Below are 13,367 nucleotides of genomic sequence, written 5' to 3' on the forward strand. Positions count from 1 at the left end.
CTGTTTGTGTAAAAAAACCTACTCATGTAAAGAAAGATGGTTCCCAATTTGGACCACCCATCAAGGTTGTGAAAGTAAATGGTGGCTGTGTAAAGCTTGAGAATGGCCAGTGGTGGAAGAAGTGTTTGTTGGTTAAGTCTGGCAAAGGTATGGATGGGGTGTTGGACACAGTGTGATTGGTCAAAAGATACCTACACAAACTGATCAGATGAGCATGAGACGTGGTTCTAGGGTGAGAAATGTTCCTCTCCGTTTCAGAGACTAATCTATTTTTTCGGGAATTCTGTTTTTTAATATGAAATGATTACTATATTGTTTATGTACTTGCTATCCCTTTTCCCATCTGTATCCTTCCTGTTTTCCCTATATTAGCTTGGGTTTTCTTCTGTTAACTTTACTTTATTTAAAGGGAAAACCCATGCAGTGTTTATTACGTGGTTTTCTATGGAATGTTGGTCGGTTCGGAATCTCACTGCGTGGGGTTCCGTGCTGAGTGAAAAGACGATTGGGAGTTGATTGCTAGATGTGGCCTAGCTCTGCGTGTGGTGGTTTAGCTTGAGGAATAAACTGAGTTTGTCAGCTTACCTTATCTCATCGTCCTCATCATGACATACAGCTCATCAGCCAGGCTAGCTTGAATCTGGTGGCATAGCAAGCACGGGATCAACATATAGACAGGGAGGACCGATCCTGACAATGTGTTTGTCTATGGAATGTTGGTCCGGTTCGGAATCTCACTGCGTGGGGTTCCACGTGGTGTGAAAAGACGTTTGAGAGTTGATTGCTAAATGTGGACCTAGCTCTGCCTGTGGTGGTTCAGTTTGACGAATAAACCGAGTTTGTCAACTTACCTTATCTCAGCGTCTTCATCACGACACACTTTTGTGGTGATGAGCACTGTTCACAAACACGGACCTACGTGCCTTACTGCTGTGACTGGTCTGCTGTCTGTTTTCCTCCAGAGTTATCTTAACAACGTCTTAATTGGAGGAAGCAGTTTACAGTGTGCCGGGTGTCGCGCTGGGTCCAGCAGACACATTTGAAGGCAACCTAAGTCTGTGGGCAGAGCTTTTTCAAAGGTTAGTCCACATTTTGGCTGTTAAACGCTGTCTGATAGTCCGGTTGACAAAGATGACAAATCCTTCAGCAAAGATCTCAGGGACATGGTAGTCCATAATGAGGAAGTCTAAGTGGGTAATCCAGAGTTATGTGTGGATCCGTATGTTGATGTTCTGGTTGGAGAAAAAACTGGGAAACTGCTAGAAGATTCTGGGGCACATATCTCCATGACCACACACGAGCTTTATTATTGTACTTGGCCTTCTAGACAACTCCTATCCCCTGATCGCAAGGCAGTATCCTATGAAATCAATGTATCTGGGTACATTGAATACATTATGGAGTTTAGAGGTAGGGACATTTCTGGCAAGGTGTACGTTGCACACAAGTGTTTGAATATTTTGGGCTGGTTCCACCAGGGTTTATTTGGGATGGTGCTCAAACCTGGAACTAGTGAACAAGTACTTGTGATGAGAGACAACTTGGATCTGGAGAGTGTAATTAACAACTTTACACAGTGTTTTGTGGTGAGTTGGGGAGAGTCAAGGATTTTCAGCACAAAATCATTGTGAAAGATGGGGCTATTCCTATTAAACACAAGCTGAGGAGTATTCCTTTTAGCATTAGGCAAGATTTTGAAAAAGAGCTTGGATCTCTGTGGGAGAAGGGCATAATTGAGCATATTCATTCGTCCCTGTGGCGCTCTCCCTTGGTAGTTGCACGTAAAGAAAATGGAGAGTTGAGGGTTTGTGATGACCTTTGATGACTGAATAAAGAGATTTGGGTAGATTCCCACCCTCTCCCAAACATCAACAAACTTTTGGCAGGGTTGAAAGATGCCAGTGTTTTCTCTAAGTTAGATTTGGCCTCTGCATACCACCAGGTTAAATTGGCACCGGAATCTAGGTACCTCACTGCCTTTGTTTCTCCCTTTGGTTCCTACCAATATGTTTTCAGGCCATTTGGCCTTGCGTCTGTGGCATCGGTCTTCCAGTGAATAATGAACAATATGCTCAAGGGAATCAAAGGGTTGTATGTTTTTCAGGCCAATGTTCTAATTTTCACTCCAGACACGGCTGCCCATGATGTCACTCTCCAAGAAGTCTTATCTAGATTTCAGTCAAACGGTGTAGTGTTGTGGAGAGTCAAGTGTATTTTTCTCATCAAGGAGGTTGAATAATTAGGGCATTTGGTTACTAGCCAAGGTATTTTCCCAAAATCAGGTCCAGGGGATCCCATTACTTAGACCAAAGCACCCTCAGACACAGTGAGTCTTAAATCTTTCTTAGGCCTATGCAAATTTTATTTGCGATTCATACAAGATTTTGCCACCAAGTAGAGACCTCTGTCCCAGATGCTGATGAAGGGGGTGTTTTTTGAATGGAGTGCTGAATGCCAAGGTGTATTTGATTGGGTGAAGCAACAGCTTATTTCACACAGGGTGTTGAAACTCTTTGAGCCAGAACTTTAGAGTACTTTGACTGTGGATGCAAGTTATGTCAGCATTGGTGCTGTATTAAGTCAAGTTAAAGGTGGGGAGATGAGAACCATTGGTTTTGCGTCAAGAGTGTTGTCTGAGACAGCAAAAAAATACTCTGTCATCGTAAAATAATTATTAGCCTGTTGGTTGGCTGTGATGAAGTTTGGCAACTATGTTTGGGGTAGGAAATTGTGTCTACAAATGGATCACAAGCCTCTGATTTTCATTCTGAGTGGGAAGAATGTTAGAGGTTTCACTTCAAGTATTGCTCATTTATCCTTAAAATTGTTGCAGTTTGATTTTGTGCCAGATTACATTCCTAGTAGTACGAATGGTTGTGCAGACTGCCTTTCATGTTCATCTGTGACTGTTGAGCATGACGTTGATGTGAGCGAGGAAGACAAGGAAGAATTCATTGTAGCTGCTTTGATCTACTGCAATTGTGTTCTATCTCAGAGAATGAGTGGTGCGAGCTTTAAAAAATGATTTTTCCATGCTGACTGTTATGTAGTAAGTTGAGCAGGGTTGGCCGAAGGAGAGGAACTTTAGTTTTGAGTTCAAGACATATCTTCAAATGGCGGATGATTTGTCCATTGAGGATGGTCTATTAATGAGGTCTGACAAATTAGTCCCTCCTATGAGTTTGAGAGCTGGTATCATTCTGTGTGCACATGAGGGGCATTTGGGTGCGGCCATGACTAAAAAAAGGGTGAGGGTCTCTTTTTGGTGGCCCTCTACGGATAGTGAGGTGGATAGTATGGTCAAAGAGTGTGTCATCTGTTCTAGCTGTGATACGTCTGTGAAGTTGCGCACTCCACCTCTTTCTCCTATTGAGCTTCCATCCACACCATGGGTGAAGTTGGGGCTTGACATTGTTGGGCCTTTTCACCAAATTGATGTCTCTTCAAGATTTTACCTCGTCATGATGGATTACTATACCAAATGGCCAGAGGTAAGAATTGCGAGAGAGGTGACCACCAGAACGGTCATTGAGTTCTTGAAAGATGTGTTCATGAAGGAGAGTTTTTCTCCATCTGCCTTGTGACAGATAATGGTGCCCCATATTGTTTTCAGTAAGGTTGTATTGTTTCTTAAAACCAGTGGGATCAAACATTTGAAGAGCTCACTGTGCCACCCTCAAACCAATAGGCTGGTAGAATGAATGAATAAGGGTTTTGGGTGAATATATACAGTGGGCGATGGTTAACAATTGTGGAGTAGCCAATGCTATCAAGACCATGCTTTGGTTTTACCGTACTACTCCTCATGTCACCACTGGTGTGTCACCTTTTGAGTTGCTACATGGTCATAGAGCTGCAACTAGTTTCTGTCCTATTTGGATGAATAAATGGGTTAAAGATGTACAGTGGTGTGATGCCAGTATGAGATGTTATGTGAGCCTTACACAGGAGAAGCAAAATACATTTTTGGTTCTTGGAAAATGTAAAAGAGCTTGAGGTGATTGTGGGAGATTCTGTTTGTGTAAAAAAACCTACTCATGTAAAGAAAGATGGTTCCCAATTTGGAACACCCATCAAGGTTGTGAAAGTAAATGGTGGCTGTGTAAAGCTTGAGAATGGCCAGTGGTGGAAGAAGTGTTTGTTGGTTAAGTCTGGCAAAGGTATGGATGGGGTGTTGGACACAGTGTGATTGGTCAAAAGATACCTACACAAACTGATCAGATGAGCATGAGACGTGGTTCTAGGGTGAGAAATGTTCCTCTCCGTTTCAGAGACTAATCTATTTTTTCGGGAATTCTGTTTTTTAATATGAAATGATTACTATATTGTTTATGTACTTGCTATCCCTTTTCCCATCTGTATCCTTCCTGTTTTCCCTATATTAGCTTGGGTTTTCTTCTGTTAACTTTACTTTATTTAAAGGGAAAACCCATGCAGTGTTTATTACGTGGTTTTCTATGGAATGTTGGTCGGTTCGGAATCTCACTGCGTGGGGTTCCGTGCTGAGTGAAAAGACGATTGGGAGTTGATTGCTAGATGTGGCCTAGCTCTGCGTGTGGTGGTTTAGCTTGAGGAATAAACTGAGTTTGTCAGCTTACCTTATCTCATCGTCCTCATCATGACATACAGCTCATCAGCCAGGCTAGCTTGAATCTGGTGGCATAGCAAGCACGGGATCCACATATAGACAGGGAGGACCGATCCTGACAATGTGTTTGTCTATGGAATGTTGGTCCGGTTCGGAATCTCACTGCGTGGGGTTCCACGTGGTGTGAAAAGACGTTTGAGAGTTGATTGCTAAACGTGGACCTAGCTCTGCCTGTGGTGGTTCAGTTTGACGAATAAACCGAGTTTGTCAACTTACCTTATCTCAGCGTCTTCATCACGACACACTTTTGTGGTAATGAGCACTGTTCACAAACACGGACCTACGTGCCTTACTGCTGTGACTGGTCTGCTGTCTGTTTTCCTCCAGAGTTATCTTAACAACGTCTTAATTGGAGGAAGCAGTTTACAGTGTGCCGGGTGTCGCGCTGGGTCCAGCAGACACATTTGAAGGCAACCTAAGTCTGTGGGCAGAGCTTTTTCAAAGGTTAGTCCACATTTTGGCTGTTAAACGCTGTCTGATAGTCCGGTTGACAAAGATGACAAATCCTTCAGCAAAGATCTCAGGGACATGGTAGTCCATAATGAGGAAGTCTAAGTGGGTAATCCAGAGTTATGTGTGGATCCGTATGTTGATGTTCTGGTTGGAGAAAAAACTGGGAAACTGCTAGAAGATTCTGGGGCACATATCTCCATGACCACACACGAGCTTTATTATTGTACTTGGCCTTCTAGACAACTCCTATCCCCTGATCGCAAGGCAGTATCCTATGAAATCAATGTATCTGGGTACATTGAATACATTATGGAGTTTAGAGGTAGGGACATTTCTGGCAAGGTGTACGTTGCACACAAGTGTTTGAATATTTTGGGCTGGTTCCACCAGGGTTTATTTGGGATGGTGCTCAAACCTGGAACTAGTGAACAAGTACTTGTGATGAGAGACAACTTGGATCTGGAGAGTGTAATTAACAACTTTACACAGTGTTTTGTGGTGAGTTGGGGAGAGTCAAGGATTTTCAGCACAAAATCATTGTGAAAGATGGGGCTATTCCTATTAAACACAAGCTGAGGAGTATTCCTTTTAGCATTAGGCAAGATTTTGAAAAAGAGCTTGGATCTCTGTGGGAGAAGGGCATAATTGAGCATATTCATTCGTCCCTGTGGCGCTCTCCCTTGGTAGTTGCACGTAAAGAAAATGGAGAGTTGAGGGTTTGTGATGACCTTTGATGACTGAATAAAGAGATTTGGGTAGATTCCCACCCTCTCCCAAACATCAACAAACTTTTGGCAGGGTTGAAAGATGCCAGTGTTTTCTCTAAGTTAGATTTGGCCTCTGCATACCACCAGGTTAAATTGGCACCGGAATCTAGGTACCTCACTGCCTTTGTTTCTCCCTTTGGTTCCTACCAATATGTTTTCAGGCCATTTGGCCTTGCGTCTGTGGCATCGGTCTTCCAGTGAATAATGAACAATATGCTCAAGGGAATCAAAGGGTTGTATGTTTTTCAGGCCAATGTTCTAATTTTCACTCCAGACACGGCTGCCCATGATGTCACTCTCCAAGAAGTCTTATCTAGATTTCAGTCAAACGGTGTAGTGTTGTGGAGAGTCAAGTGTATTTTTCTCATCAAGGAGGTTGAATAATTAGGGCATTTGGTTACTAGCCAAGGTATTTTCCCAAAATCAGGTCCAGGGGATCCCATTACTTAGACCAAAGCACCCTCAGACACAGTGAGTCTTAAATCTTTCTTAGGCCTATGCAAATTTTATTTGCGATTCATACAAGATTTTGCCACCAAGTAGAGACCTCTGTCCCAGATGCTGATGAAGGGGGTGTTTTTTGAATGGAGTGCTGAATGCCAAGGTGTATTTGATTGGGTGAAGCAACAGCTTATTTCACACAGGGTGTTGAAACTCTTTGAGCCAGAACTTTAGAGTACTTTGACTGTGGATGCAAGTTATGTCAGCATTGGTGCTGTATTAAGTCAAGTTAAAGGTGGGGAGATGAGAACCATTGGTTTTGCGTCAAGAGTGTTGTCTGAGACAGCAAAAAAATACTCTGTCATCGTAAAATAATTATTAGCCTGTTGGTTGGCTGTGATGAAGTTTGGCAACTATGTTTGGGGTAGGAAATTGTGTCTACAAATGGATCACAAGCCTCTGATTTTCATTCTGAGTGGGAAGAATGTTAGAGGTTTCACTTCAAGTATTGCTCATTTATCCTTAAAATTGTTGCAGTTTGATTTTGTGCCAGATTACATTCCTAGTAGTACGAATGGTTGTGCAGACTGCCTTTCATGTTCATCTGTGACTGTTGAGCATGACGTTGATGTGAGCGAGGAAGACATGGAAGAATTCATTGTAGCTGCTTTGATCTACTGCAATTGTGTTCTATCTCAGAGAATGAGTGGTGCGAGCTTTAAAAAATGATTTTTCCATGCTGACTGTTATGTAGTAAGTTGAGCAGGGTTGGCCGAAGGAGAGGAACTTTAGTTTTGAGTTCAAGACATATCTTCAAATGGCGGATGATTTGTCCATTGAGGATGGTCTATTAATGAGGTCTGACAAATTAGTCCCTCCTATGAGTTTGAGAGCTGGTATCATTCTGTGTGCACATGAGGGGCATTTGGGTGCGGCCATGACTAAAAAAAGGGTGAGGGTCTCTTTTTGGTGGCCCTCTACGGATAGTGAGGTGGATAGTATGGTCAAAGAGTGTGTCATCTGTTCTAGCTGTGATACGTCTGTGAAGTTGCGCACTCCACCTCTTTCTCCTATTGAGCTTCCATCCACACCATGGGTGAAGTTGGGGCTTGACATTGTTGGGCCTTTTCACCAAATTGATGTCTCTTCAAGATTTTACCTCGTCATGATGGATTACTATACCAAATGGCCAGAGGTAAGAATTGCGAGAGAGGTGACCACCAGAACGGTCATTGAGTTCTTGAAAGATGTGTTCATGAAGGAGAGTTTTTCTCCATCTGCCTTGTGACAGATAATGGTGCCCCATATTGTTTTCAGTAAGGTTGTATTGTTTCTTAAAACCAGTGGGATCAAACATTTGAAGAGCTCACTGTGCCACCCTCAAACCAATGGGCTGGTAGAATGAATGAATAAGGGTTTTGGGTGAATATATACAGTGGGCGATGGTTAACAATTGTGGAGTAGCCAATGCTATCAAGACCATGCTTTGGTTTTACCGCACTACTCCTCATGTCACCACTGGTGTGTCACCTTTTGAGTTGCTACATGGTCATAGAGCTGCAACTAGTTTCTGTCCTATTTGGATGAATAAATGGGTTAAAGATGTACAGTGGTGTGATGCCAGTATGAGATGTTATGTGAGCCTTACACAGGAGAAGCAAAATACATTTTTTGGTTCTTGGAAAATGTAAAAGAGCTTGAGGTGATTGTGGGAGATTCTGTTTGTGTAAAAAAACCTACTCATGTAAAGAAAGATGGTTCCCAATTTGGACCACCCATCAAGGTTGTGAAAGTAAATGGTGGCTGTGTAAAGCTTGAGAATGGCCAGTGGTGGAAGAAGTGTTTGTTGGTTAAGTCTGGCAAAGGTATGGATGGGGTGTTGGACACAGTGTGATTGGTCAAAAGATACCTACACAAACTGATCAGATGAGCATGAGACGTGGTTCTAGGGTGAGAAATGTTCCTCTCCGTTTCAGAGACTAATCTATTTTTTCGGGAATTCTGTTTTTTAATATGAAATGATTACTATATTGTTTATGTACTTGCTATCCCTTTTCCCATCTGTATCCTTCCTGTTTTCCCTATATTAGCTTGGGTTTTCTTCTGTTAACTTTACTTTATTTAAAGGGAAAACCCATGCAGTGTTTATTACGTGGTTTTCTATGGAATGTTGGTCGGTTCGGAATCTCACTGCGTGGGGTTCCGTGCTGAGTGAAAAGACGATTGGGAGTTGATTGCTAGATGTGGCCTAGCTCTGCGTGTGGTGGTTTAGCTTGAGGAATAAACTGAGTTTGTCAGCTTACCTTATCTCATCGTCCTCATCATGACATACAGCTCATCAGCCAGGCTAGCTTGAATCTGGTGGCATAGCAAGCACGGGATCCACATATAGACAGGGAGGACCGATCCTGACAATGTGTTTGTCTATGGAATGTTGGTCCGGTTTGGAATCTCACTGCGTGGGGTTCCACGTGGTGTGAAAAGACGTTTGAGAGTTGATTGCTAAACGTGGACCTAGCTCTGCCTGTGGTGGTTCAGTTTGACGAGTAACCGAGTTTGTCAACTTACCTTATCTCAGCGTCTTCATCACGACACACTTTTGTGGTGATGAGCACTGTTCACAAACACGGACCTACGTGCCTTACTGCTGTGACTGGTCTGCTGTCTGTTTTCCTCCAGAGTTATCTTAACAACGTCTTAATTGGAGGAAGCAGTTTACAGTGTGCCGGGTGTCGCGCTGGGTCCAGCAGACACATTTGAAGGCAACCTAAGTCTGTGGGCAGAGCTTTTTCAAAGGTTAGTCCACATTTTGGCTGTTAAACGCTGTCTGATAGTCCGGTTGACAAAGATGACAAATCCTTCAGCAAAGATCTCAGGGACATGGTAGTCCATAATGAGGAAGTCTAAGTGGGTAATCCAGAGTTATGTGTGGATCCGTATGTTGATGTTCTGGTTGGAGAAAAAACTGGGAAACTGCTAGAAGATTCTGGGGCACATATCTCCATGACCACACACGAGCTTTATTATTGTACTTGGCCTTCTAGACAACTCCTATCCCCTGATCGCAAGGCAGTAGCCTATGAAATCAATGTATCTGGGTACATTGAATACATTATGGAGTTTAGAGGTAGGGACATTTCTGGCAAGGTGTACGTTGCACACAAGTGTTTGAATATTTTGGGCTGGTTCCACCAGGGTTTATTTGGGATGGTGCTCAAACCTGGAACTAGTGAACAAGTACTTGTGATGAGAGACAACTTGGATCTGGAGAGTGTAATTAACAACTATACACAGTGTTTTGTGGTGAGTTGGGGAGAGTCAAGGATTTTCAGCACAAAATCATTGTGAAAGATGGGGCTATTCCTATTAAACACAAGCTGAGGAGTATTCCTTTTAGCATTAGGCAAGATTTTGAAAAAGAGCTTGGATCTCTGTGGGAGAAGGGCATAATTTAGCATATTCATTCGTCCCTGTGGCGCTCTCCCTTGGTAGTTGCACGTAAAGAAAATGGAGAGTTGAGGGTTTGTGTTGACCTTTGCTGACTGAATAAAGAGATTTGGGTAGATTCAAACCCTCTCCCAAACATCAACAAACTTTTGGCAGGGTTGAAAGATGCCAGTGTTTTCTCTAAGTTAGATTTGGCCTCTGCATACCACCAGGTTAAATTGGCACCGGAATCTAGGTACCTCACTGCCTTTGTTTCTCCCTTTGGTTCCTACCAATATGTTTTCAGGCCATTTGGCCTTGCGTCTGTGGCATCGGTCTTCCAGTGAATAATGAACAATATGCTCAAGGGAATCAAAGGGTTGTATGTTTTTCAGGCCAATGTTCTAATTTTCACTCCAGACACGGCTGCCCATGATGTCACTCTCCAAGAAGTCTTATCTAGATTTCAGTCAAACGGTGTAGTGTTGTGGGGAGTCAAGTGTATTTTTCTCATCAAGGAGGTTGAATAATTAGGGCATTTGGTTACTAGCCAAGGAATTTTCCCAAAATCAGGTCCAGGGGATCCCATTACTTAGACCAAAGCACCCTCAGACACAGTGAGTCTTAAATCTTTCTTAGGCCTATGCAAATTTTATTTGCGATTCATACAAGATTTTGCCACCAAGTAGAGACCTCTGTCCCAGATGCTGATGAAGGGGGTGTTTTTTGAATGGAGTGCTGAATGCCAAGGTGTATTTGATTGGGTGAAGCAACAGCTTATTTCACACAGGGTGTTGAAACTCTTTGAGCCAGAACTTTAGAGTACTTTGACTGTGGATGCAAGTTATGTCAGCATTGGTGCTGTATTAAGTCAAGTTAAAGGTGGGGAGATGAGAACCATTGGTTTTGCGTCAAGAGTGTTGTCTGAGACAGCAAAAAAATACTCTGTCATCGTAAAATAATTATTAGCCTGTTGGTTGGCTGTGATGAAGTTTGGCAACTATGTTTGGGGTAGGAAATTGTGTCTACAAATGGATCACAAGCCTCTGATTTTCATTCTGAGTGGGAAGAATGTTAGAGGTTTCACTTCAAGTATTGCTCATTTATCCTTAAAATTGTTGCAGTTTGATTTTGTGCCAGATTACATTCCTAGTAGTACGAATGGTTGTGCAGACTGCCTTTCATGTTCATCTGTGACTGTTGAGCATGACGTTGATGTGAGCGAGGAAGACAAGGAAGAATTCATTGTAGCTGCTTTGATCTACTGCAATTGTGTTCTATCTCTGAGAATGAGTGGTGCAAGCTTTAAAAAATGATTCTTCCATGCTGACTGTTATGTAGTAAGTTGAGCAGGGTTGGCCGAAGGAGAGGAACTTTAGTTTTGAGTTCAAGACATATCTTCAAATGGCGGATGATTTGTCCATTGAGGATGGTCTATAAATGAGGTCTGACAAATTAGTCCCTCCTATGAGTTTGAGAGCTGGTATCATTCTGTGTGCACATGAGGGGCATTTGGGTGCGGCCATGACTAAAAAAAGGGTAAGGGTCTCTTTTTGGTGGCCCTCTACGTATAGGGGGGTTGGATAGTATGGTCAAAGAGTGTGTCATCTGTTCTAGCTGTGATACGTCTGTGAAGTTGCGCACTCCACCTCTTTCTCCTATTGAGCTTCCATCCACACCATGGGTGAAGTTGGGGCTTGACATTGTTGGGCCTTTTCACCAAATTGATGTCTCTTCAAGATTTTACCTCGTCATGATGGATTACTATACCAAATGGCCAGAGGTAAGAATTGCGAGAGAGGTGACCACCAGAACGGTCATTGAGTTCTTGAAAGATGTGTTCATGAAGGAGAGTTTTTCCCCATCTGCCTTGTGACAGATAATGGTGCCCCATATTGTTTTCAGTAAGGTTGTATTGTTTCTTAAAACCAGTGGGATCAAACATTTGAAGAGCTCACTGTGCCACCCTCAAACCAATGGGCTGGTAGAATGAATGAATAAGGGTTTTGGGTGAATATATACAGTGGGCGATGGTTAACAATTGTGGAGTAGCCAATGCTATCAAGACCATGCTTTGGTTTTACCGCACTACTCCTCATGTCACCACTGGTGTGTCACCTTTTGAGTTGCTACATGGTCATAGAGCTGCAACTAGTTTCTGTCCTATTTGGATGAATAAATGGGTTAAAGATGTACAGTGGTGTGATGCCAGTATGAGATGTTATGTGAGCCTTACACAGGAGAAGCAAAATACATTTTTTGGTTCTTGGAAAATGTAAAAGAGCTTGAGGTGATTGTGGGAGATTCTGTTTGTGTAAAAAACCTACTCATGTAAAGAAAGATGGTTCCCAATTTGGACCACCCATCAAGGTTGTGAAAGTAAATGGTGGCTGTGTAAAGCTTGAGAATGGCCAGTGGTGGAAGAAGTGTTTGTTGGTTAAGTCTGGCAAAGGTATGGATGGGGTGTTGGACACAGTGTGATTGGTCAAAAGATACCTACACAAACTGATCAGATGAGCATGAGACGTGGTTCTAGGGTGAGAAATGTTCCTCTCCGTTTCAGAGACTAATCTATTTTTTCGGGAATTCTGTTTTTTAATATGAAATGATTACTATATTGTTTATGTACTTGCTATCCCTTTTCCCATTTGTATCCTTCCTGTTTTCCCTATATTAGCTTGGGTTTTCTTCTGTTAACTTTACTTTATTTAAAGGGAAAACCCATGCAGTGTTTATTACGTGGTTTTCTATGGAATGTTGGTCGGTTCGGAATCTCACTGCGTGGGGTTCCGTGCTGAGTGAAAAGACGATTGGGAGTTGATTGCTAGATGTGGCCTAGCTCTGCGTGTGGTGGTTTAGCTTGAGGAATAAACTGAGTTTGTCAGCTTACCTTATCTCATCGTCCTCATCATGACATACAGCTCATCAGCCAGGCTAGCTTGAATCTGGTGGCATAGCAAGCACGGGATCCACATATAGACAGGGAGGACCGATCCTGACAATGTGTTTGTCTATGGAATGTTGGTCCGGTTCGGAATCTCACTGCGTGGGGTTCCACGTGGTGTGAAAAGACGTTTGAGAGTTGATTGCTAAACGTGGACCTAGCTCTGCCTGTGGTGGTTCAGTTTGATGAATAAACCGAGTTTGTCAACTTACCTTATCTCAGCGTCTTCATCACGACACACTTTTGTGGTGATGAGCACTGTTCACAAACACGGACCTACGTGCCTTACTGCTGTGACTGGTCTGCTGTCTGTTTTCCTCCAGAGTTATCTTAACAACGTCTTAATTGGAGGAAGCAGTTTACAGTGTGCCGGGTGTCGCGCTGGGTCCAGCAGACACATTTGAAGGCAACCTAAGTCTGTGGGCAGAGCTTTTTCAAAGGTTAGTCCACATTTTGGCTGTTAAACGCTGTCTGATAGTCCGGTTGACAAAGATGACAAATCCTTCAGCAAAGATCTCAGGGACATGGTAGTCCATAATGAGGAAGTCTAAGTGGGTAATCCAGAGTTATGTGTGGATCCGTATGTTGATGTTCTGGTTGGAGAAAAAACTGGGAAACTGCTAGAAGATTCTGGGGCACATATCTCCATGACCACACACGAGCTTTATTATTGTACTTGGCCTTCTAG

This window comes from Lissotriton helveticus, chromosome 8, assembly GCF_964261635.1.
Source record: "Lissotriton helveticus chromosome 8, aLisHel1.1, whole genome shotgun sequence".
Lineage (NCBI taxonomy): Eukaryota > Metazoa > Chordata > Amphibia > Caudata > Salamandridae > Lissotriton > Lissotriton helveticus.